Source organism: Cetorhinus maximus, chromosome 4 (genome assembly GCF_964194155.1).
Source record: "Cetorhinus maximus chromosome 4, sCetMax3.hap1.1, whole genome shotgun sequence".
Lineage (NCBI taxonomy): Eukaryota > Metazoa > Chordata > Chondrichthyes > Lamniformes > Cetorhinidae > Cetorhinus > Cetorhinus maximus.
In genome coordinates, this window is record NC_135882.1 from 120,449,466 (window position 1) to 120,470,648 (window position 21,183).

At 44.4% G+C, this 21,183-nt stretch overlaps 1 protein-coding gene across 5 annotated transcripts in view; it reads right to left on the reverse strand.

Annotated features, from left to right (window-relative positions):
• mmp16a (matrix metallopeptidase 16a (membrane-inserted)) overlaps nucleotides 1-21,183 on the reverse strand; it is a 280,337-nt gene that overhangs the window by 232,727 nt on the left and 26,427 nt on the right. The gene's annotated exons all lie outside the window — the stretch shown is intronic.

Here is a 21,183-nt window from a genome sequence, read left to right on the forward strand (position 1 = left end):
TTTCGACAGACTACCATCTCATGCTGGTTAAAGAATGCATGGCGCACACTCCACCAAGCTTAATCCATGAACATTATAGGGCCCGAATAGCCATTTGAAATGTTCCTACCACCTGACTCAGGTCACCCAACAGGAGGCCCTGCAAAGATTGTCATGGCAAGTGATTTTTTTTTTGAAAAATATACTTTATTCATAAAATATCTGGAAGAACATTCCAAACCATTTCAAAATCACCATCACAAAAGTACAATCAGGTTCAACTTTTACTAACATGTATCACAAGGTGCATCAATACAATCAATGAATATTACAATCATTTGCAGACATTCATTTTGAGCTGTACAGCCCGAGGGGCTCTCAACAGTTCCCAGCCCCTCGGTGCACTGTGGCAGACAGGTCTTAGACAGTGACCCTTCCCCATTGCGCCTTTGCGGTGGCTGCCCCAAGCTTTACTGCGTCCCTCAGCACGTAGTTCTGGACTTTGGAATGTGCCAGTCTGCAACACTCAGTCGGGGACAACTCTTTGCGCTGGAAGACCAACAAGTTTCGGGCAGACCAAAGAGCGTCTTTCACCGTGTTGATGATCCTCCAGCTGCAGTTGATGTTTGTCTCGGTGTGTCCCCCTGGGAACAGCCCGTAGAGCACAGAGTCCTGTGTCACTGAACTCCTCGGGATGAACCTCGACAGAAACCACTGCATCTCTCTCCGGACCTTCTTTGCAAAGGCACAATCCACAAGAAGGTGAACAACGGTCTCGTCCCCACCACAGCCACCTCGAGGGCAATGTGCAGAGTGGGTGAGACTCCTAGCGTGTTGGAAGGATCTGACAGGGATGGCCTTTCTCACCAACAGCCAAGCTAAGTCTTGGTGCTTGTTGGAAAGTTCTGGCGATGAGGCATTCTGCCAAATGACTTTGACAGTCTGCTCGGGGAACCATCCCACAGGATCCACCCTCTCCTTTCCCTCCCTTTTTTCCCAATAATTTATATAGATTTTTCTTTTCCCACCTATTTCCATTATTTTTAAATGCATTTCCATCCATTGTTTTATCTCTACCTTTTAGTCTATTTCGATCCCTTCCCTTCACCCCACCCCCACTAGGGTTATCTGTACCTTGCTTGTCCTGCTTTCTACCCTTAATTAGCCCATTCCTTAAATAATATCACCACCTTCAACACCTCTTTGTCCTTTTGTCAATGACATCTTTTGGCTATCTCCACCTATCACTGGCTCTCTATCCAGCTCTACCTGTCCCACTCCCGCCCCCTTAAACCAGCTTATATTCCATCTCTTTTCTATTTTTACTTAGTTCTGTTGAAGAGTCATATGGACTCAAAACGTTAACTGTGTTCCTCTCCGCAGTTGCTGCCAGACCTGCTGAGTTTTTCCATGTATTTTTATTTTTGTTTTGGATATCCAGCATCCGCAGTTTTTTGCTTTTATCATCAGCAATAACAGTTCATCCTAAAGACACCATTTCCAGCGATGCACCACTCACTCAGTTTTACTCTGATGTGGTAACTCCAGGCTTTGGGAAAACTTGAACCCACCGCATTGTGATTCAGAAGGCAAGAGTGCTACCTCGGTGGACAAAGGCAGCACTATAAAGTGGATCATTGCACTGTTTGACTGTCTGTAATGACCATATTGAAATGTCTGTAATGTTCATTGATTGTATTGAAGCACCTCATGATCTATTTTGAAAAGTTGAATATGATTGCACTTTTTGTGATGGCCATTTTGAAATGTTTTGTAATGTTCTTTCAGATATTTTCCAAAAAAAAAAGTGGCACTATAAGATGGAGAAGAAAGGAAAAGGAAACTGGAGTGGGAGAGGGAATGGAGGAGAGGAGAATGAAGGAAAAAGGGGGATGAGGATGGGTGAAGGGGACAGGGAAGGATGGAATGAAGATGGAATGAAAGGAAATAGAAGTAATGCTTTTGTGGTGGGAAGGGCTAACTGGGAAGTAGACAGGAGCTGCTTTGAGATGGGGAAGGTGCAAAGCTGAGCTTTCACTTTGCTGGGAAGAAGACATGAAAAATGCTTTGGTGGTGGGGAGGAAAGGGAATTAACTGTGGGCAGTGCTTTCAGGTGGGGAGGAAGGGAGGTGCCAATTTGAACTGGAGAAGCAGGAGAGGAACTGAAGTGGGTACAGTACCTCTGTGAGCTGGGTCCAAGAATGCTGGGGTGCTTCTGGAATGGGGACAGGATACGAGAATGATTGGAGGTAGCTTTTGCGTTCTGCTGAAAATCCAAATTGTCACTTTGTTTTTCCTTTCACTGAGATTAAAGATCTATTAATTGTTAATTATAAAATTGAAATTAATCAGAATTTACAGTGCTTAACACCAACATTTCCCAGGGAAAATGCCTGCGGGATCTGCCTAGAAATGCAACACAGGTTGACACAAGCACATAAAAGGTGGGGGGGGGGGGGGTTCGTGGGATGTTACATTTGGAAATAATATGCAAAATTCTACAGCCTGACTGATCCTATGGTCATTAAAACAGGATTCAAATCCCCTATTTGCTATTTGCTGAATATTCTTCCTCTCCAATTAACTTATTATTTGCCACTGAGTGAAATTTTGCAATCAACTGGATGTCGCAATAAAATGTTGTAAATGTCCCTTTTTAGATGTAAGGGGAGTGCATATTTTAAAATACTAGAAAAAGTGTCATATAAAGTGTCAAAAATTAACATTTTCTGGTGGCAGCAGACCCTCAGATAATCCCCACAACCTTCTGGAAAGCATGTTTTGAGACTTATACATATGTCTTTCTTCTTTAGGCTTTCATGTATTGTGGAGAATATTTTCTTTAAAACACACCTTCCGGCACTATATCTGGCATATGATCAAGACCATACCTGTGAAGATGCCAGGACCGGGCCAACAGCTTTGCACAGATAAAACGTAAGCTCCTGTTAACAATGCAGACTGGTAGAGTTGCCAGGAACTCCTTCCACATCCAATGAGGACTTTTGTTGTTGTTCAGTAGCCACCAAATGCATGTCTCTCGGCATAACAGTGTTGTGTAGGATTCAGCACATGACTCTTTGCGAGACATCCTGTAGGGAACTCTCCAATCTGTCCAGACACCTGAATCTCTACATCACCAGTCCTATGGTGTGGTCAATGATAATGCTGCGGTCCAATAACAAGAATTATAACTGAGCTACATATGAGGGATGGGGTTGTCATGGGAAATTAAGAGCCATTAAATTAACATATTTAGAGGACATTCCTTATTCCCCTACAGTCTCTCAGTCCATATGCTGGAAGGGTCAAATATTGGGGGGATAACTGAATGCTGGAGAATAATACATCATTACAGCAGCCTTCAAACCTTGCACAAGCCTTTGATTGGTGGCCCTTCTTATGTATGAATGCTGCTGGCTAGTCTTGTAGTGCACCAAGGGCAATTTGTATGCAGTTAACGATGCTCTGGACATGAGGAAAGCCAGACATTGCTGGTCTCTTGAATTCCCTTGCCTTGACTGTTGAGGTCAATGTAGAAGGCGATGCACTGCTCAGCTCTGGTGGTCTGGTCATCTGTGATTTGCTTAAGGTAGCTGTGGTACTGGAGACAGGGAGATGTAGTGACTGACCCCTCCTCTCCTGACTTCACAAAGCCTGTCCACCATCTTTTTTTATTCTTTCATTGGATGTGAGCATCGCTGGAAAGGCCAACATTTGTTGCTCATCACAAATTTCCCTCGAGAATGTGGTGGTGAGCAGCCTTCTTGAACTGCTGCACTCCATCTACAAGACACAGGTCAGGTGTACAACGGAATACTCCCCACTTGCTTGGATGAATGCAGCTCCAACAACACTCAAGAAGCCTGATACCATCCAAGGCAAAGCAGCCCACTTGATCGGCACCCCGCCCACTACATTGAACATTCACTCTCTCCATCACTGCTGCGTGGTGGCAGAAGTGTATACCATTTACAAGGTGGACTGCAGCAACTCGCCACGGCTCTTTCAACAGCACCTTGAAAACCCGCAATCTCTTTACCAACTAGAAGGGCAAAGGCAACAGACACATGGGAACACCAGCACTGCCTCCAGGTTCCCCTCTTGACCAGTACATCCTGACATTGGTCATAGCCTCCTATGAGCAGGCCCTCTAACCTACTACATTCTTAATAGGCCCAACTGCTCCTGCTTGCTAAAGCTGTTGCTGCACTTTCTCCTCTACCTGTTCCACCATCCAAATGAAACTGGCAATAATAGCACCCATATTAAGCAGACAGTTGTTCCTGGGAGTAAGCAAGGCAAACAAAATGTCAGAAAACAGCCTCAAAGCTGGAAACTCTCATGACAAGCCAAACAACATAAGGCACGTAGATCCTCTGATCCAATTACCTGTGCATTATATCTGTGGACCTCAGGGACCAATCCTGCCAGGGTTTACTGGCACATTGGCCATTGGGTAGGACTTCTGCAGTGTTATGTTAAAATGGCTTTGCATATATAGAACCTTAATTTACATGTTTTCATGAGCCTAATTTCCACCCCTCACAACATTTCTCTCTGCCAGGTGCATCTGCTGACTCTGAAAATTGTGCAATTAAAATGACAGCTGGTAGAAATGCATTGGGAATGGGGTGTTAACATCACTAAAATCTTCAGTGATTTTTAATGACCCATCCACTTCCCACCAAACAAACACATTTAAAAATCACCCTTTATGTGTGCTATTGACTCCCTATTGGCACTGCATTGCATTTACTTTGTGTCACTGTATCTGTCAGTTAAAACAAAATGTCTACCATAAATCCCCAGAAAATAGCCTGCAAGGCTATTATCCTCAGCAAAAGAAGAAATCACAATATGGCAAGCAGTCAGAAAAAAAATGTTAAGACCATGAGATTGTATCATGTCTCATTAAGCAGCCAAAAAATGTCAGAACTACTACACTAATTGGCAGTATAAGCAGCAAGGTGCTGAAGCTAATCTTCAGTTTGAGTCAAATGAAGACAGAATGGACATTGATACTGCCCTTACTGATGTGGAACAATTCTATGTCAGAGACACCAATGAAACCTATGAGAATTCTATTTTTACCTATTGGTAACAAGAGCTAAATAAAAATAGTGAAAGAGTAAAAATTTTACTTTGGAGCATGATGGAGCAGAATTTGTACCCTAGTTATTTTTTGTGTCTTAGGCAGATAGATAGAGCTTGCAAACATGGAACTCTATAGGATAGTACACAAAACAATGGTACAAGTAAAAGGCTTTCACAGAAACTAAAATTAACATCTAAAATCTTGCATTAATGTAAACCCTTTAGGGAAGGAAATCTGCCGCCCTTGTCTGGTCTCGCCTATATGTGATTCCAAACTCACGATAGAGTTCACATTTGCAAGCTCTATCTATCTGCCTAAGACACAAAAAATAACTAGGGTACAAATTCTGCTGTCCTCTGTGACTGGCCTCTGAAATGACCTAACAAGCAATTCAGTTAAGGGCAATTAGGGATGGGCAGTTAAAGATGCCCACATCACGTGAATGAATAAAAGTCAATAATTTGAATCAACAGGAAAACAACTGAAAGAAACATACATCAAGGATGGATCAAAGATGTTCTCCTCAACTCATTCTTCAACTCCTTCGACTGCACCTTCCAAATCCACAACCTCTACCACCTAGAAGGACAAGTGCAGCAGATGCATGGGAACACCACAACCTGCAAGTACCCCTCCAAGCCACACACCATTGTAATGAGGAACTATATTGCATTCCTTCACTGCTGCCAGGTCAAAAACAGCACTGTAGGTGCACCTAGGCCAGACAGACCGCAGCAATTCAAGAACGTGGCTCACCGCCACCTTCTTAAGGACAATGGGAAACAAATTCTGGCCTTGACAGCGATGCTCACATCCCAGGAACGAATAAAAAAAGAGACACAATTGTGCATGAGAAAGAAGGAGAAATGAGAAAAGAATGCCCTGGAATTTTAGAAAGATCCTGAAATGCATTTGAATACTGTGAAAGAAAGCAGCTGCTTTGGCCTCAAAATGGAATACATGTAGAAAATTGAACCGATTCTCAGTCAAGCCTCCAAAATCCAGAAATCAAACCAAAGGCAAACAGAGGTTAATGGTAAATCTGATGAAGATAACATTCTTTTTACGAAGCTGGAATATAGAAGACTCTCTGGTGAGACCTGCTGAGTTTTTCCAGGTATTGTTTTTATTTTAAAAAGATGGAAAGGTGTCCATAAACAGTCATTTAAAATTCAGCTGGATTGTAATGCTGTCATCAATCTTCTATCTGAGAATGAATATTTGGTTTGTGATCCAAGTTGCAGAGAGTTTCAGGATTGTAATAATCTGCTGATCATATTCATATTCAACAAAACAGGAATGATGCCATTGAGGAACAGAAAGGTCCATGTTAAGAACTAGACAACAAAAAGTATGGCATTGAGTTTCTTCTTCATCATCATTATCAAATATTGATGACAAAAACATGCAATTATATAGTGCTTTTCACATTGAGAAGTATTACAAGGCACTTCGCATGAGTACAAACAAACAAAATTCAACATTAAGCCAGAGAAGTAAACATTAGAATGGGTGACTAAAAGCTTGATCAAAGAGGTAAGTTTTAAGGAGCTTCTCAAAGGGGGAGAGAGGTGTGGAGATGGGAGAAGATTAGGGGGAGAATTCTAGAGTATAATGTCTAGATGGCTGAAGGCACAACCACATTGAGTGGAGAAAGGGGAATAGGAAATGTGTAGCTCATAGAGGGTTGTAAAGCTGTACAATCCAATAAAGGAGGGGCAAGGCCATGAAGGGATTTGAACTCAAGGTCATGAATTGTCAATTTGAGTCATTTGGGGATTGGGAGCCAACGTGGGTCAGTTAGTGCAAGGGTGTTGGGTGAGTAGGATTTGGTGTAGGTATTTGGGTGTAAGAGTTTTGGATGCGCTGAAGTTTATGGAAGTTAGAGAATGGAGAGGACTGGATTAGTCAAGACTTGAAGTGACAGCGCAGGGATGAGAATTTTGGAAGCAGTTGGGCAGAGATGAGGTGGATGTAGATGATGTTCTGAAGGTGAATGTTACCAGTTTTCTGTGTGACTACAAGGCAAAAGATAGGTATAGTCCTGCTCTCAGTGCTGGAGTCATTCAGTATTTGAGCCTTGTGCCAGTGACTCATGAGAACATTATGATCATGGATTATTTATCGAATCACACAAACAAGATGCACTGACCAAGTACCGGGGCATCTTCAGAGGAGCAGTGGGTGAGAAGGCATCCTGGAGCTTCAAATTAATGCAAAGGTCTAAACTCCACAGATGCCAGCCAGGAAACTACCTCCAGCTGTGAAAGACCTTGTCAAAATGCATATTAGTGACCTCATTGATGCATATGTTCTTTCACCAGTCAATAATCCTGACTAACTAGACCTGTCCCCTGATGCTAGTCAGGAAAGAAAACGCTAAAGTGCACCCACGCATTGATAGAAAGCTGCTGATCAAATCCTCAAACATAATCACTACTTACTTATCAACCTGAACTAGTGAAAGTTAAAATATTTGTGCTGTGGCTAGAGAGAATGGGCTTTAGTAGGTAGTACTTGTTAAAGAACTGAATCAGTTGACTATCTTTCCAGGGCTGTCTGATACAGCTGGTTGCGGATAGTTTTTGTAATCATTCTAGCCCCTGATGAATTTGAGAGAAAGCTTTGCCAGGCATTTGAATTCTAGAGGGAGTCACTGTCAGTTTAGTATATGTTACAGATGAACAAGATCATGATGAGAAACTAGGAGCTCTGATAAAACAATGTCAACAAAAAAATGCAAATTAAACAAATGAAAATGAAGCTAAGAAACAAAAATTGAACTATGTGAGCCAAGATGAGCTAAAACCAAATCCTCATCAAGTTAAATCAGCGCATAAGATGTTTCTCCCACTAACAACAACTTTTGCAACAATTATGTGGATCAGTTCCTCCAAACTTAGAATGAAAATAGGCAGAAAGAGGCCCTTCAGCCCATTGTGCCTGCGCCAGCTATTTGAAAGAGCTATTCATTAAATCCCACTCCCTTGCTCTTTCCACATAGCTCAGCAAAGTTTTCTGTTTCATGTATTTATCCAATTCCCTTTTGAAACTTATTATTGAGTCTGATTCCATGAACCTTTCAGGCAATGCATTCCAGATCATACCAACTCGCTGCACATCAAACAAAAATTCTCCTTGTTACCCTTTTTTTCCTCCAATTACCTTGTTACCCCTGGTTACTGACCTTACTGTCAGTAGAAACTGTTTCTCCATATTTACCTTATCAAAACCATTCATAAATTTCCCCTTCTATAATCCAAGGAAGGTAATCTCAGCTTCTCTGGTCTCCCCTCATCCCTAGTACCATGCTAACAAATCGCCTTTGCACCCTTTCCAAGACTTTAACATCCTTCCTAAAGTCTGGTTTACAGAAATGGACACAATACTCTAACTGAGGCCTAACTAGTAAATTATAAAGGTATAGCATAACTTCTATTTTTTGTAATCGATGCCTCCAAATCCAGAGCTGGATTTTATGGCCCTACCACCAACTGTGTTTTTGGTGGGGGTGCTGGGGCACTTAAAATAGGATGAGTGGCTAGCCCACTGCTTTCCCACCCACCCCGACCCATTCCCCATGGGATGGTAAGGAGCCTGCTAGCCCACCCGCCCTTAGGCCTATTGAGGCCCTTAACTGCCCAATTAAGGGGCAATTAAGGACCTAATTCCACCTCCCGTATCATAATACAATTTGAGGTGGAAGGTGGGCAAGATCATACCAACTCGCTGCACACAAAACAAAAACTCTGGTTAAAAATCGGGGAGTGACCCCTCTGTTAGGTGGTACCCTTTGCTCATTGGGAGCACCCTACAAGATGGTATTCCCCACTTGTGCCTTGCCCCAACCCCGGCTTGTAAAACCCAATCCCTGACACTGCTCCTGAGGGTGCCTGATCCCTCCCTGCCCAAAATTCCCAAACTTTCTGCCGGGATCCAGGCTAGATTCTTTGTGGAGATGCTTGCAGTCCCAACAGCATCCACTACTGAGTGCTGGCGCTGCTGGGGCTGCAAGTGCTGCTGGACAATCAGATTGGCCGGCAGCTCTTGAGGGCAGGATTTCCTTCTACTGAAGGCCGGAAGTCCCACTCTGAGCCTGAAAGGGACACGTGCAGCATTGCTGCGGGACAGTCTTTTTCCAACTTTTCTTTCGGGGGGTGGGAGGCAAGCAATACGCCCCCACCCCCACCTCTTCTACAACCAGGATAACAATCTTATCAACTTGCCTGATTACAGCAAATTGTCAGTACTAATGACCCCCTTCTCTGATCAACTCAAATAAGAATAGGCTTGTCATGGAACTGTCTGAATCAGGTCAAGAACTATCATCTCTGAAGCAACAGTATGAAGACACTTATACAGAACAAAGATACAGTTGTAAAGTGTGGCACAACTGAAAGAGAATTGAGAGCATGCCACATGGAAGAAGATTAGCCTTTGCCCTATTGTTATGTTTCTTACAGGAGTGACCAACATCACTGAGCTAAGATATCTGACTAACCCAAATTTGTAAAACTTACTCTTCAAGATCACAAAGTATCACCAAGTATCTTCAACAAAGAAACAGGCTATTCAGCCCAACAGATCCATGCACGTATTTTTGCTCCACATAAGCTTCTCTACCTAACCCCATCAACATATCTTTCCATTTTTTTCTCCCTCATGTGCTTATCTTGTTTCCTCTTTAATCCATCTATGCTATTTGGTTTGAATGCTCCTGTGAGTTCCACATTCTAATCACTCTCTGGATGAACAATGAAAACAATTTGTATTTATACAGCACCTTGAACATAGTAAAATGTCCCTTGACACTTTACAGCAGCAATATCAAACAAAATTTGACACTGAGCCATAATCATCAGATATTTTTTTTATTTCATAATTTGCCATGGTGAGATTTGAACTCTTGATCTTGGGGTTACAAGCCTAGTACCATAACCACTTGGCTATCATACCAGAACAGATAATAGTGCAGATGCCCAAGAGCTTAGTCAAAAAGGTAGATTTTTAAAAGCATCTTACAAAAGGAAAGAGAGGTAGAGAGACAGAAAGGGTCAGATGGGGAAGTCAAAGATTAGGGGCTTGGCAGTTCAAGGCACAGCCACCAATTCTGGAGCAATAAAATTTGGGATGCTCAAGAGGCCAGAATTAGAGGAGTGCAGATATCTTTGAAGGTTGTGGGGCTTGAAGTAATTACAGAGGTAGGATGGAGCAAGGCCACGGACTGATTTGAAACAAGAATGAGAATTTTAAAATTAAAGTACTGGTTAACCAGGAGCCAATGTAGGTTAGTGAGCACGAAGGTGATGGGAGAAAAGAGTTTGCTGTGAATTTGGGCATGGGCCGCAGAGTTTACAATGACCTCAAATTTACAGAGTGTAGAACGTGGGAGGTCACTCACTCCCAGCTCAAGGGACATCACCACTCACTCTCTCATGCACCCCTTCACATCTCCATCTAGCCTCATCTCCTCTGGAGACTGCCTCCTCAGCCCTCACCATCTTGAGGCCACTTGCACAGATCAACATGCGCCACCACACACACCCTGGGATACCCTTCTCGCCCAGTATAGCCCTCGCCCTACAGCCTCTTCCCTTGCCTGAGGTCATTTTTCCCCCTTCCCCAAGCAAGCCCTAGCCCTGCAGCCGTTGAATAGCCACCCTGCCTTACGGCTGGTCCGGTAAGTAGAGAACTGCCCGTGAGCTGCCCTAAAAGTGCTGTGGTGCTGCCTTTGAAACCTGGCACCAATGGCCGTGAGTGCTGCCCGAAGGTAGGTAAGAAAACCTTGAAGTTCCAAACGAAGTGCAGCCCACCAGGTACACGTCGCTTAAGTACAGTTGTGAAACACGTCAGCGTGCAATCACGCTGGCGTGCTCGGATGATCCAGTCTGAGGGTTGATTCTGGCGAGCAGGGCTTATAATGAGATGCTAAAGTATTGAAATTAGGCTCCCAACGTGCAGCGGTGGGAAATGCAGCCCACCATTGACGAGTGGAGCAGACGATCGCAAATTGGTTTTACCACGACATCAAGCCAATTGCGATCTCCCGGTATCTTCCACTCCCGCCCGCTATGACATCCGCCACAAATGGGAGCAGACAATTTGCGTGGTACATTTTGGAGAAGAATACGAGTGAGGAAAGCGATCAAAAATTAGTTAAATCTATTTTGAAAAAGGCTCTAACTAATGTTCCCAAACAGCTTCAGAGAATGAGACCCCACCTGCAAGGATGTGACTTTGAGGCTGTCTACATGAAAGGCAAGTAGATAATGAGTACATGCCAATTTGACACACATTCAGAAGCAGAGGGAGATGGATAACATCAATATGCTGCAATTGTTACCCCTGAGGATAGAATGACCAAAATTCAGTAAACTACAAGAGAAGAAGATTTGAAACTGTTGATAAGCAAAAGGTAGAGTGATGCAGGTGTCATCCCAATTTCTTTACATTTCAGCATTAAGACATGAGCTGAACATAAAGAATGGATGTCAGGGAGACTGAACAGTTACATTGTTATGTACATAAAAGCTCATTGAAGCTACATCAGAATCCAAGATTGATTTTGGATAACTTTAATTACTTTAATGTCATCTGATAAACAAGGCCGATGAGAAATACGAATGAAACTATGAGGTATGCAAGCAGTAGAAGAAACCTGTATTAACTACTCAGTACCAATAAAACATGGAAGAAAATAAAAGCATAATCAGTTTGAAGCAGCTGGATGTAACCATCCCATAAGTTTTGACCATTACCTTGAATTCTTTCTAATTGGCTGACTAACTGATCAAAAATGTATGGCTCATTTGCATGCTATGGTATTCTAAATTAAGTTATATGAGACAATGGACCACCATCTAACTTCCGAATGTTTGTACAGTCTTTGCTGTCACATTAAGCTGTCTAGGTTATGAAATTGGGCTGGTGTCAGTATTATGGTTGCCCTGATAGGAAAAAAGGCATGTGCAGCACTTCCAGCCACTTTCCAAATGGTCCAGATGGCATCCTATGCTGTGAAGGGCGCTATTGCAGGCACGCCATGCATGTGCCAGAAACTTTCGCAGTGGGAAGACTGTGATGTCAAACAGCTGCTCCAGCTGAATTGATGCAGGTTCTGGAAACTTGGACTGTGGAGGTCCAGTGTACGCCTGTGCTAATCACTCACAGCTGAATAAGCGTTGAGCTGCAGGAGGGAACTCCCCACCCCCACAAAACTATTGTTATTTAAAGGGCCAGTCTTCCAACTAACAGATAAGGCGCCTTTGACTTAATTCTGCTCTGGAAATGTTTAAGTACCATGAAGTATTTTTGGAGGTAAAAACGTCAACTCTTTTCTTCTCCGCCGATGCTGCCAGACCTGCTGAGTTTTTCCAGATAATTTTGTTTTTATTTTTGGAGGTGTTGTGGTGAGTTGATGGATTTGGTAAGGAGTGTTGCTGCATCCATACAGCAAGGGAAAAGGAGTTTTTGACCTGTCCACCTGGGTGACCAACCATCCGTTTTTATGGGATCGTTCCACAATTTCACCGTTCCACGCCGCGTATTTTTTCTTCCCAGAGCCTCACTTGTCCCATATTTCTAAAGCTTTGATTGGGCAGCGATCTAGGAGACTGCCTGGAGTCTGATCTTGCTGCCCAATGTCCTTTGTTATTTGGGCAGCTGCACTGTCCTCCTGCTATCAATGGAGCCCCTGGAGAGCAGCCAAACATGAAGGTGGCAGGTTTGAATCCATCTACAATGTATGGCATTTTATCTTTATAGCGATTTAAAGTTTGCTTGTTTGTGTTCATCTTTAAATGTGATGTTGCAACAGCGTACAGGCATTGAAGTAATTTTACAAAATTCTGAAACACGTTAAGCTCCCTGCTGCCTCCCCTTTCTGGTCATCAGTGCAACTGCCCCCATCCCCAACCTGGTTTGGAAAGTAAACAGCATCAACTCCACCTCCATCTGCCCTCGCTCCACCCCTTCCACATCCCACCCCCACCAGCATTTTTATGGGGTCTCAGTTTAATGTCTCATCTGAAAGACAGCACCTCAACAACACTCCCCCAGTACTACACTGGAGTGGGGCTTGAATTCAGAATCGTATGACTCAAAGACAACCAACTGACCCATTGCTGAACACCCCCATGGGTACGTGGCTTCGTCAGGCTAGCTGGGTTCCAAAGGTACAGGGGTCCATCAGCTTTCTGGGTTCCACATGTTGATGGGGAGAAGTATAGGAACCGTAAAGGGTTCCACTCCGTTAGCTTGCAGTTGGTGCACACCCACACCCAAAGGATCTTGTTGGTGAATGTCTACTCTCCAGGAGCAGCAACAGCACCTTCATTTGGAGACAGTCTGCTGTTCCCATCTTCTTTTAGCCACCACAAAGCGCCAGAGGGCAGCTGCTTGGAGACAAGGGATACACCCTGTACACATGGCTGATGACTCCCTTCTGCCACCCAATCATGCGAGGACAAAAGGCCTACAGTTGGAGCCATGTTGTCAGCAGAAATGTCGTGGAACAAACCACTGACCCCCTTAGGCAATGGTTTACTGACTGGACTCGGCGGGAGCCACACAATACTTGCCAGAATCCAGCTATCCTCATGCTCAGTTCCATCCTCCATAACCTCGCTATTGAGTGCGCAACCACTGCCATCAGGCTTACAGAGGCCACCTCAGGAGGAGGACAAGGAGGAGGAGAGAATACAGGAAAGAGTATTAAAATTCCCATAGAAACAGAAAACTTTCAAAAAAGAATCTCCACAACGCCAACGGAAAGCAAATCGATGGACAAGCTTCCACTTTTAAATACCTTTACTGTAGCAAACCAACTAAAATCAGCATAATTCAAACTTTAATTACCAGTGAAGGACATTTCAAATAAAAAGGTAAATTTTGCAACAAAGATACACCTCAAGTAGTTAGAAGCACTTGCAGTACTTCCTGCAAAAATGTGGGACCACATGCAATCGCACAATCTTTCCAACTTGGCCTTTGTTTTGCAGGATTGCTCACTTCCCAACCAATTGTTTTGGCCCTTGAGTCACACTCACCAGAAGACTTATTCCACCTGAAGTCCCCAGACATGGTTACTACAGACAAGGCATGCATCTACAAATGCATTCCCACTAATGCAGGGTCACAACTGTCCTGATGGTTCAGAATTCCAAGATATTCCCTTCTCCGATCCTTTAAACAGTCTGGTGGGCTCTAGCAACACTGAAACAGCAGCAATGGGTATTGTCTAATTCACAATCCGCTGCTCATCCTCTCTTCAGTGCTCTGTCCTTTCCAACTACATAATTCACATAGTAATACAATCTCTGCTCTGCTCTCAGAGCCCTGCTTCAATACCAGGATCTGTTTGGGACTGTCAAACAGAAAACTCTTCCATTTGGAGAGAATCTAGCTTGATTCCTCTTTACATGCCCTTTCAGTGTGTTATAAATGGCCAAACAGAAAACACTGACTGAAACTGCACAATTAGCTTTCTATTTACCTTTTGCTTCTTAGCTGTTTATCCCATGGAAACCCTAGGTCATGTGAGAATTTCTTGGAACCTAATGATGTCATAATCAGAGAACCAATTAGCTTTCTTTCAGAATACTCCCCAGCTCACTTTGGTCTTAAAGGGGCATCACACAAAAAGAAAATGCATGCTTCCTAAAGCATGTGGGTCATCACAAGAAGCATTTTCGGTCTGGATGGACTGTCCATGAGTGCCTACTGAGGCTCCAGCTCCTTTAGGTCATTCCTTTCCCATGATTGCTCCACAATTACCCACCTTGCCATCCATTTGTGACATCCCATTAAACATTCTCTTGGAAAAATCCTAAAATAAAAGTCACCAACAAAAGCCTTTCCATAATATCTTTATCCAAGAATAAAACTAACTATCCAAACATAAATGAACAATTCACAAGTATCCGTTCCCTTGGTATCTGTCTTGTGGATGCCTTTGCCTGCTGAGTGCTCCTGCGCAATGGCTGCAACATGGCTGGTGGCAGGCTGTGAGTGGTGGGGGGTGGGGGGACTGTAGATGGTGTCGTAAGGTGACCTCAAATATATCTGGGCCTTTTAGGCCTGGTTTCAGACTGCATAACCTTGACAGTGGTGGCAGCAGTATTTGCTGGCTGGCTGCCTGAGAGGCAACAGCAAGGTGCTGGCAGAGCAGCAGTGGTGAAAGCACAAATGCTGTAATGGACAGAGAGAACAATAGAGAGTGCTGCTGCCACTACCCCATGCTGGCACCTCAGCAATCCTAGTTGTCTGTTGGAGGACAGATTACTGGATTCCTGTGTAAGCCTCCATGCTGCTTTGAGCACCATGATCCATAGCCATGATGGCAGCAGTCTGATGCGTCTGCGTGGCAGCAAGCATGGATCTCATGACTCCCATTTGAGCTTCCACAGCAACATTAAGACATTGGATGGCTTCCGCCGGCACTGCAATGGAAGCTGAGATGTTGGCCACCAGAAACTGCATTGCAGCTGGGTCCACAACTGCTAGCATTGAATTGACCCCACATCTACAGAAGAAAGCTCTGTTCCTTGGCCTGTGCCATGTGGAGCTGAACTCCTCCATGCTGCTTGACATTATCAGAGGCTGTCTGGCAGGCGTGTCAATGCAACAAGCAGCTTAGCGAATGCACATTTTCATTCTTTCATAGGATGCCTCATCAAAGTCTTCATCTGAGTCTGCTGTAGCATAATCTGATTGCGACCTCGCTCTTCAATGAGATGCACATGAGTTACCCTTTCTCCTTTGCCTGAATGCAGCCCACTCATGCCTAGTGACTCACCATGTGCAGATTTTGACTCTATGCTACCATCTAAAGTTTGCACAGCACAGCACCTGAGCTGGTGGCTGTGAGTGTCAGATCAAGTGATGGATCCTCATCATCAGTGGTGCTGCTCCAGCCCTTCCTCCTGAGGCTTCTGTGGCTGGGCACTTCTTGCGTTGTCTGGAAGCAGAAAATCAGAAATGGGGGTTTGGGGTGAGGGAGGTGGGGTGAAATGGAAAAGCAACAGATCATTAATCACACCATCAGCAGCTGACATTTCATGCCAGATAGGAAGCTGAGAGTGAGGTGAGAGTGGAGGAGTGGCATAAGGTAGGAACATACCATCCTCGACAATGTTCTCAGCAAGGCTGGATGCAATGGGCTCTGTTGCAGCTGCCCCCGGGAGAACCATCTCTGTAGGGCTCAGGAGATGCAGGCATGCCTGACTCCGGCCAGTTCTGCTCTGTTCCCTGTGATTGTGTGCAACCTTGTCTTGCAAGAAAGAGGGAAGACTATCAGTGAATGTGTTGCACAGTGGTTGGACGATGTGCTTGCCATTGCTGAATAGCTGCATGGGTATCCAGGCTGCGAGGGTGTGAAGCTGGCATTGTTGGAAGGTGTGCGAGGCTGAGCTGGAATATGTGAATGCCAGGCCTGAGTCCTCACTGCCTGGGACTGCTGACAGGTAAGTGATGCAGTATGTTACATCGAGCAGTTGAGAGGTTGGTGGTGCAGCAGACATGAGGTATTTGAAGATGAATTTCCTGACCTTGACACTCACGTGAGGTCAATGAACGTCTTCAGTTCCAGCTGCCAAGTTGTCAGAGCCAATCTCTAAGAGTTGATCTCCCTGGTGACCTGTTCCCATTCCCTTCTCATGGTGTTCCTTGAGGGCCTCCTAGTTCCCTGTAGAAACATGGTCTCTCTCCTCCTGTCAATCTTCATACTAACACAGAGTCGTCTCTCTTTTCCTTAAGCTTCTACTTACGGCCACTTGGTCTACTGGCAATCAGCATCAGCTTCCTTCTAATAAGTGAGGCTCCCCTTTAAGAGGGGCATGCTGTCTTTAAGAGTTGGAAACTAGCTGCAGCATGTGCTAATAATGCATGCTGGGACCCCATGTTGAAAATTCAGCCAGCCAGCAGTTAGGTTATGCTCGGATGAACACTGCAACCATAGAAATGAAATGGCAGTGCAAATTTTGGATGCTGACTGTTCTGATGGAACCAGACATGGTCTGCTTATGATTCATGAACCCCATGCTAGAAATGTAGCCAGGTTTTAGGTCCTTGAGTTAAATGACAAAGCAGCAAACACTGTTTAAAACTGCCAAAACAATGTAAAAAAAAACACAAGAGGCCAGCGACAAGGCAATCCTTGTTTTACAAAACTGATCCAATGCCCCAAGTGAGAAACTGGGCAGCACACCAGCACAATGGCAAATGAAACAAGGTGCCTCCTTATTGCAAGCTGACTTCTCAGCAAGAGGTAAGTCATGTAGAATGCAAGTTGTAGTTGATAAAAGACAAGTGAGCTCAGAGAGAAGGAGCAGTTGTTAGAATTCACCCAAAAGAGGAAAGGAAACGGATGCAATGAAAAGCACATCAGCAAGTAGATGTCAGGTCTCAATAATAAGACCTTTGTCTCATTCCACTCTCACTTAAATCCTACTCTCACACACAGTGCGTGACACACTATTGCTGCTCTCAAAAGAATCTCTCTCTGCTACACAAGCTACTAAATGCTGCGTCTTAATAAAAACGAAAAGGTCTGGACATACTCAGTAGGACGGGCATCTGCAAAGAGACAGAACCTGAGTTAACGCCCAGAATAAGCAAGGAAGGAGGTGGGCAGGCCTGAAAATTTGGTGGGTTAGTGTAGGGACTGATACCCGAAGCCTTCCCACCTCCAATGGAAGGAAGTACTGGGCGGGAAGGCCCATAGTTGACCTTCCCACCCTGCCTCTATTTGAGTCCCTTACGTAGCCAATTAATGACCACTTAAGGGCCTCTTCCCGCCTCCGCTGCAACCTTCAAGCTCCAGGCAGGCCTGCCGACATGCAGCCTCCATGACTGGTAAAACTGTGAGCTGCATATGAGTTGTGGGGATGGGGGGGTTCTCGATCTGCACTAATCTGTGCACGATTGAAGCATGGACATGGGGCAAGGGAACGGCCGCCGACAGCCACCCTGCCTTTGCTGACAACCGCCATGCCCCCACCCCCTCTTCACGATCCCCACCCCACGAGACCCCCACCCCAACAGCACTTACCTTTCTCCTGGGTTGCTCCGCAATCCTGGGACTTGGGAGAGTATTGTTCCGGAAGCAACCTTGCCCTCTTCCATGGCGCTGCCAAGTGCAAGAGCTGCTGGACTCTGACTGGCCAACAGCTCTTGGCGGGCGGGAAGCTGCCTTCCAGGACCTCAGTTTGGAGGAAGGTCAGCCACTGTCCACTCAACTGCCTGAGGGCCAGAGGATATGGCAGGCCTTCCTCCTCAGGGTTAGCGCCAGTGTCTCACACTTAGAATGGAAGATTCTGCCCAACCTTTCAGGTTGATGACCTTTCATCAGAATAGAAGGAAAATAGAAAAGTAAGAGTTTTAAAATCAGCAGAAGGGGGGAGAGGGCAGGAGGAACTAAAGGGAAGGCCTGTGGTAGGGTGGAGGGTAGGAGAGATTAAATGAAAAAATTTGATCATGCAAAAGCCAAAGAGAGTGGTAATGGGTTGTGTCCAATGCAGCGTTAATGGCTACATAGCAGCCATCTGTATGCAACATGAAAGGATAAAGAAAGAAACAAGCCAGCAAAAATAAAGCAACAAAAATACACACAGAGCAAGATGGGAGGCAGAGCTTACGACCTAAAGCTATTGAACTCAATATTGAGTCCAGAAGATTGTAGAGTGCTGAGGTGAAAGATAAGGTTGTGTGCCTCCAGCTTGTGTTGAGCTTCACCGGAGCACTGAGGCAGGCCATGGACAGAAAGATCAGAGTGGGAACAAAGTGGAGAATTAAACTGACAAGCAACAGGAAGCTCAGGGTCTTGCTTGCAAACCGAACAGAGGTGTTCAGCGATCACCCACTCTACGTTTGGTCATGACATTGTAGAGAGCCAACGTCATGAACAATGAATACAGTATGCTAAGTTGAAAGAAGTGCAAATAAATCACTGTTTCACCTGGAAGGAATTTTCTGGGGCCTTGGGTGGAGGGAAGGGAGGAGGTGTTGCATCTCCTGAGCTAGGACGGAAAAATGCCTTAGAGAAGGGAGGAGCTGTTCGGGTGGCGGAGAAGTGGACCAAAGTCTCAGAGGGAAGGTTCGTTTTGGAATGCTGAAAGGGGAGGGCAGGGAAGATGTGTTTCGTGGTGGCATCACACTGGAGGTACCAAAAATGGTGGAGGATGACCCACTGAATACAGAAGCTGGTGAAGTGGAAGGTGAGGATCAGGGGAACCCTATCATGGTTCTGGGTGGGAGGGGAAGGGTTGACAGCACAAGCACATGAAATGAATTGGACACAGTGCAGGGACCCGTCAACCACTCTGGATGGGAATCCTTGATTGAGGTAAAAGGAAGACATGTCAGAGGTGCTGGTGTGGAAGGCACCATCAACAGAAGCAACAGGGACAGAGAAACTGGGAGAATGGAATGGTGTCCTTACAGGAAGCAGGGTGTGAGCTAATTAGTCGTTATTAATGTGAAAATTGGCCAGCATTTTGTTGCAGTGAAAAGATATCCCATGAATATCAAACATGTCAAGTTGCTGGCCAATTTGCACTGCTTCACTGTTAGTTTCATAAAAACAGCAGCTTGCACTTAATCTCCCCATCAATTTCATCAATTTGCTTCATGGGCACATTAATTGCCAATTCAAGTCACCACAGAAAGTTAAGTTTTGTAATTAACAGAGTAATTACCCTTTTAACAGTGTGATGGTTGGTAATGACTGCCAATCAACCTCGTCATCCCAGAAAATGAACTATTAAAAGAATGAAGATAGGGAATTGTTGTTGGAGATTTTTTTTAAATTAAAAAATAAGTTCTTGTCCTTTCTGTCTCTATTCTAAACTTTCTTTTGCTCTCTTTATTCCTCTTTTGTTTCCTGATTTGTCATTGTATTCACCCATTCTAATTCACCTTCCTCAGTCCTATCTCCATTTGTTTCACAATCATAGGTTAAGGGCGTATTCCATTGAACCTGCCATTCATCAAGGTCCCTGTTTCCCCTACCATTAGCAGCTGGCTTCCAGCAGCATTGCAAGTTGAAGGGTGCAGCAATATGTCTAACTAAGCAAGCATATCACAAAGATGCCCTACAAGTTTGTCTTTTCTCAAGAGATTTATTTTGCTTGAGTTTTGAAACAAAGGCTTCACATCATGTGCTAAAGTAAAAGAGAATAATGGCTTCCTATCATCTTTTTAAGTAAAATTGTTAACTGTCCTTTAACTCCTCTAGTAGCGCAATAATAAACCAGAATTCAAAGGATAGCAGGCATATTTTATAAATGTTTTTTATTAAAAGGGTTTGGGAAAACATTTTTGGGAAGAAGAATCGGAATGTTCTGCAGCATTTTTGCCATGACTATGCCATCTGGGAGTAGTCTGATGATATTGTTTAATATGATTCACATTGCCCCTTGTGTACTTGTAATGATAAAAGATTTCTCAAAAGACATTTTCATGAAGGTAATCTTCCTTTATAAATATATGTTATACAAATATGCTGTAAAAATATAAGTCGTTGTTGTTTAAATGAAGTTTTCTTTGGGAAGTCCATTTGACTATGAATGAAGGTGATGTGGTTTAGAATGCAGCAAATGTAAATCAAGAAAGAAACAATGAGCTTATTTACTGGAGGAAATTTTAACACTACCACAATGGGTGGGAGAAGGTGAGGGGAAGATGGTGACAGTGTGGGGAGGAGCTGGGAATAAAACAAATCACACAAGGTAACTGGGACCCATTGCATACGTGCCTGTCACCACTTTTAGAGCAGTGGGTTGTATGGCATGGCTGTGTTCAGCTTTTGAGAGGCAGCACAACTCATTATAATATTTAAAACAAGGGCCGGAATTTCGCCAGGATCTTCTGGTCCCGCCGAAAGTCAATGGATCTTTGGCTGACCCGCCTCATACCACACAATGGGTCCCGCCATGGCAGGGCCAGAAAATCCCTGCCAAGGACTCCCATGGTGCAGGTAGGGGTTCAATGTAAATTTAGCGGTTGCCAGGCAGCCAGGTTTCCCAAAGCTCAGGAAGCTTCTTCTTCAATTCTCTGCCCAGAGGCAAGTCTGACCCACACCACCACGGGTAGGGCAAAGAAGGAGGACC